The sequence below is a fragment of the Sciurus carolinensis genome, chromosome 6 (assembly GCF_902686445.1).
Source record: "Sciurus carolinensis chromosome 6, mSciCar1.2, whole genome shotgun sequence".
In the NCBI taxonomy this organism is placed as follows: Eukaryota; Metazoa; Chordata; class Mammalia; order Rodentia; family Sciuridae; genus Sciurus; species Sciurus carolinensis.
In genome coordinates, this window is record NC_062218.1 from 134,962,873 (window position 1) to 134,968,923 (window position 6,051).

Here is a 6,051-nt window from a genome sequence, read left to right on the forward strand (position 1 = left end):
GCCGCTAACGCCTCTGGGAAATGTAGTCCACCTGAGGATTCTGGGAAGTGTAGTTTTCTGTTTGCCTTTGCTGATGGGCCCTGCGGTGGGGTGCCCAGACCCCAGCAGAGCTTCCCCAAACGCTTTTGGGTTTGTTTACACCCTCCGTGAGATTCAGGACCGTGGTTACAGAGATCTTCCAGAAGGGAAGGGAGGTTCCATGTGGGCATTGTCTTGTAGTTCTTCATCTGTCTAAATGATGGTGAGGACACTACCTAATAGCCAAGAATAGACCCATTTCCCATGCAGTTATTCAGTTAATGGGTACAGAACACTTGCTATGTGACAAGAACTGGAAGTGATTTAAAATACTCAGCAAACAAAAGGAAGCTCATTGCCCTGGAGAATTTTCTTAAGGGTATAGGAAGCAGACAATAAGCCATGAACATAAATTATATAGCATTTTAGAGGATAAATGTTATGGGGAAAAGCAAAAAAGAAGAGAAGGCCAACATCCTTTACCAATTTAGATGCAAAATTCTTCAACAAGCTAGCAGCAAACTCAATCCAGCATTTAAAGCAGATTAAATACCTTAAACTGTGTGACTTCTTTCCAGAATGAAGAATGGTTCAACATTGGGAAATCAATGTAATACATCATATTAATAGAATAAAGGGGAAAAGTCCCTACATTATCATCTCAACTAATGTAGTAAAATCCGTTGACAAAACCCAACACCTTTTCATGATTAAAAACAAACAAATAAATAGGAATCTTCCTTAACATATAACATGCCATATATTAAAAACACAGCTAAAAAAATGAAATCTTTCTCCTAAAATCAGGAACAAAACAAGGATGGCTATTTCTGTCTCCTATTTGTAACAGTGGTCTCATTACGCTTTGAATATAGCCCTTGCTGCTCTGCCACTGCAACAGATTTTTTTTTTCACATAAGGGAGTTTATTAAGCAGAGTGTCTCCCTGCATGGTAAGAGAGAAAATGAGAGGAAAAGAGAAAGGAAAAAGAAAGGGCATGTGCTAGAGAGGGTGGAAAGCGAGGAGGAGAAAGAAAGCAAGTCAGGGGGAGAGAAAAGCGAGAGAGCCGGATTTTTTAAATAGACATGTTTCTTTCTCTTCCTCCCTCTCTGCTCTTCCATAATCTCTTCCCCTCCCCAATCTCAAGGTAAACAGGATTATCTTTCTTCCTCATTCTAGACAGAGTTATCAGTCCTTGAGCACTCACCCACCATAGGAGTAAAGTAATCCATACTTTGGGGATGGCACCAGAAGATCTCAGAAATGACTATCTCCCAAATGACAAGTGAATTACAACTCCAATAGAGAACATGTGGAATGCAGCCGTGGAATCAACTCTTTAAAGGCTTCCTGTTCAGATGTGAAATTGGCATTTAATCTTCTATCCAGGCAGTACCATTATTAAACTGTGTCATGTTTGTTTGTTGATATTGTCTGTGAATAATGATAATTTGTTTCTTCCTTTCCAATCCTGGATTTTACTTCTTTTCCTTGCCTTATTGTATAGTTTCTATTGAATGTTGAACATAAGTAGTGACACAGGACATTCTTGTCTCAATACTAATCTCAGCTTTCCATATTTTGTCATTAAGACTGATGTTTGGGGGCTGGGTTGTGACTCAGTGGTAGAGCACTTGCCCAGCATATGTAAGGCATTGGGTTTTATTCTCAGCACCACATATAAATAGATGAATAAAATGAAGCTCTATCAACATCTTAAAAAGATTAAAGAAGAAAAGAGTGATATTTGTAGCTGGGCATGGTGGCTCAGGCCTGTAATCCCAGTGACTGGGGAGGCTGAGGCAGGAGGATCATGAGTTCAAAGCCAGCCTCAACAACTTAGTGAGACCCTGTCTCAAACAACAACAACAACAACGACAACAACAACAACAACACATAAAAAGGGTTGGGGATGTTCAATCCCTGGTACAAAGAAGAAGAAGAAGAAAAAAAAAGCAATGTTCATTGTAGAGTTTTCAATACCCTTCAACGGAATATGAAAACTTACTCCTATTCTCAAAGTATGGAATTCTAAAAACAGCAGTCACTGTTGTTCATGCAGAAGTCCCTTAACATCTGAACTATTTTAATTCCAAAATGAAGGAAAATCTGCTAATTCCACAGTTAGTTATGTAGAAGTTGGGTTTCAGCTCTCCTATTTGGAGAAATAGACAATATTCAGAAATCATAAGTGCGCATTGGTAGAGACTCAACAAATTCTCATTTTGCAATTGGAGCTGTTGGGCTCAGAATCCTTTGAGAAAACGTAGCTTCAAATGATCCAGTCAAAGGAAACATCCTATTGATGATCCAATCAAATGACAATTTGTAATTGCTGATGCAATTAGGCAGAGATGATTAAGTCCTAAAACCTTGAATTAGTCAACAGGACAGAAGTCCTGGATGGTAGATGAGCCTATTCATTTCAGTCAGGTAGGTAAGATACGTCCTCTTTTGTAGGGCAAGATACTAATTTGTCTTTGTCTCCAGAGTAAAGAAGGATAACAAGGAACTGAAGAACCTTCAGAAAATGCTGGAGAATTAAGCCAGGACTCTAGGTTGCAGGTAGAGATGCTGGTAGCCCTGCAGGAGCCCATGGCTGGCCCATGTGAACTGCTGCCCATCCAGTAGGAATAGCAGAAGCACGTGGAGAAGGAGATGGAGAGGGAGGTGGTGGTCTTGCAGCAGGAAGTTAGGAAAGTTCTGCCCCAGACTGTGTGCTGATTCTGCCACACATTTCCAGATGCTTTGGCCCAACCCCACCACCATCCTGCAGAACTCACAGGATAAAGATGGAGAGATGTCTGTGGAGTAAAGTCTCCTTTGTCAGTAGGTCCTGGTTTTCTGATATTGTACGTGTTAAGGAGAGACATTAATGGACACACCAGCTACGACCAGGTGGCAGCAATCCTAGGCATCCCATAGATCTGGAAGAAAACTGACCCTGCACCTGGGCCATCCAGCCCTTCCTTTCTGAACCACATGATACTGAGGACAATAGTGACAGCTACTGTCATTTGCTACCCATACATATAGTAAAGGGTAACATACAAATACACAAGAACAACACAGCAGCCAGAACAGTCCTCAGATCAGTGATGTCATGTTGTACCCAATCCTCAGACGTCCAGGGGAGCTCAGTGTGGACAAAGGCTCTTCAACCAACCTGGGCTAGAGATAGTAGACCTTTACAGTGCTGATGATCAAGGCTGAATAGGGATATGGGCATGAAGGCAAGAGGAGCAGGAAGGAGTAGACACATGTCTCTTCAAGTGAATCAACTGTTATTTGTAAACTCAAGGATGAATGTAAATAGTCAGTATAAAAACTGGTTCTTGGTGCCAGATCCCTCGCTGCCTGTTACCAAGGGAGAAAGGAGGAACAGAAAATTCTACTCTCAACTATTTGGCATTTTTAGAGTAGGTAGCATCAGTGCTACTCTCTCCTTTCTCACTTGTAGAACATACTGCCTTACACTTGCCAGGAAGATCCCTTACTTTGGTGTGACATTAGTGTTTGTGGGTTAATAGTATGTGTATGAACAACTGCTTGTGAATAAATTTACACCAACCCCAGGAATGGGATAATATTCACATATTAGAATTGTCCTGGCAAATGACTTGTGCACCTAGTGTGCTATTATAATCTGGGTTGGGTCAAGTAAGCTCTTGTTTGGTTCAGTTATTGTTCAAATAAAAATATTTAGAACAAAAACAAACGCTATTGCTGTTGTCTATGAGAAAGACCTTTAATGCCTGTGAATTTTAATTCAGAATGAAAAAAAACTGTGAACTACAGTTGGTTACATGAAGTCTGGAATTTTGGTGCTTTGAGTTTGGGTGGAAGCATCTCTGTCAGGGCCTGGTATGAATCCCAGTTCCTTGAAAGTTTCTAGGAAATGAAGTCCCATCCAGATCAACTATCCTTGGAAGGGAGGAACTGAACTCAGGACAAGTGGGGTCTTTGATATATTTGATGGAAAAGAATTTCAGCACATGTCAGGAGCAGCACAGGGATTTATTTAGGAAAGCAAAGAATACATTGAAGGGAGAATGTGGGCCATCTGGAGCGTGAGAGATGCATTTTAGGGGTTCCTGGATCTTCTTTTAAAGGGAACTTAGTGAGGACTGGGTATGGGAAGATATGTAAAAATGACATTAGTTTGGTGATCACAAGATGGTTTATGGTGGTTTGGTCATTCTTAGGATCCTTGGGATGATGTGGTCTTCATTATCTGATCAAGAGATAATGTTGGAAAGTTCCCTAAATTATAGATTTCTTAAAATGCCCTATTTGTATGTACTTAACCGATCTGTTGGTGAGTTAATTAATGGTGTTTAAGGTAATTGTCATAAATGAATGATTTTATGGTAACTCTAAGATTTAAAGATTTCTCAGATATTCAAGATTGACAGACCTGGGCGACAGACTGGCTAGGGGAATGACAGGCCTGGAAAAGTATGTGGAAACTCAGATTAAATTTATATTTTCTTGTCCTTCCTTTATGTCAAATTTCTACCTGTTTTAAAATTTCTTCTATCCTGCCTTGGTCCTGGGTTAAGGAGGCTGGGCCTGGCTCAGGGTGGGAAACTGAGGATGGACAGAACTGAGTGGGGGATCTGTGACCCACATGAAGCAAGAAAGTAGGACCATAGGAGCTGGAGCAGGGTTGAGGAGCCTGGGTCAGGGAGACATCCCTGCGAGAGTGATCTATACAAAGAATGCTGGCAAGAGAGGCTCGATTGCCTCACCTCCTGGCCGGGATGTCGGACTGAGATCCATGGAGACCATGGATGAGAAGCTCTCACAAGACTTGGGGCGATAGGCACCTCCAGGAGGGTCAGCACAGGATTCTAAAGTCCCTTCTCCATAGCCCTTAAAAGGATGACCTGGGAGCCCCCCAAGTGCCAGAAGAAGACAATGAATGGAACTCTGGGGTTCACTACAAAAGCTTAGGTGAATTCAGTGCCGTCAACATTTATAGGCATTCAAGGTGGGTCACCACCTTGCACCCTGAGGCCTGGGATGCCAGGAGAGGGAGTAAAAGGCAGTATCCTCAACCACCTCCTCTCAGGAGTGCCTTGATGGTTCCTTAGCTAATCCTAATACAGTGTTTCTCATCAGTGTGATTCTACAATCCAGGAAACATTCAGCAATGTCTGAAGCTGTTTTTTTTTTGTGTGTTTGTTTGTTATTTTGCTGGATTTTTTTTTTTTCTTCTTGATTGAAGGGAAGCTGCTGCCACCTAGTGGCTAGATGCTGGAGGTGCTGCTAAAGCTGATAAGACAGCCTTCCACATCAAGGAATTATCTGGACCAAATGCTGACTTGGAGAAACGCTGACCTCAAGGGAGGGACTTGAGTGAACCCATCCCTGAGCTGGGGTGAGAATTCTCTGACCATCCCCTGCTGGTATCTCTGGACATCACCTGCTGATATGTTCCCTTTGCAGAAAAACAGATGACTTGATATGGGACCTGCCTGCTGAGTCTATTTCCTGCCACTCCGACATTTGACAGGGCTCTGTTGGAGTAGAGGATCTGACACTTGACACTTGACATGGTCTTTTGGAATAGAGGACTCAACACTTGACACGGTTCTGTTGATCATCCTCCCTCTTGGGAGTCATAGGTGTGGCATGTCTCCATGTGTAGTTGCTTTTTAATATTAATAATCAATATATCATTAGAAACTTATTGGAAAAACATTGGGAAGATTTTACTGTATTGGCACACAAAATAGTGCACAATAAAAATTTAGCAGTAATACATAGATAAAATACATAAAAACAAACAATTGTAGCTGTGCTGGAGTTTAAAGGAGCCTGTGATTGCTTTAGTATAATAATAGATGGATAAAGAGGCATTCCTCTGAGCTTGGATGCAGTGTTTAGCCTTTGTTGCTTTTCTAGTTTTAATAGTTGATTCTAGAGATACTTTACATAATAAAAACATTTAAGTTAGTTGTACATATAATTTGTGCTTTTCTATGTTTAGTCTAATTCTTTGAGAATCAGAATAAGATTGTAGTCTGC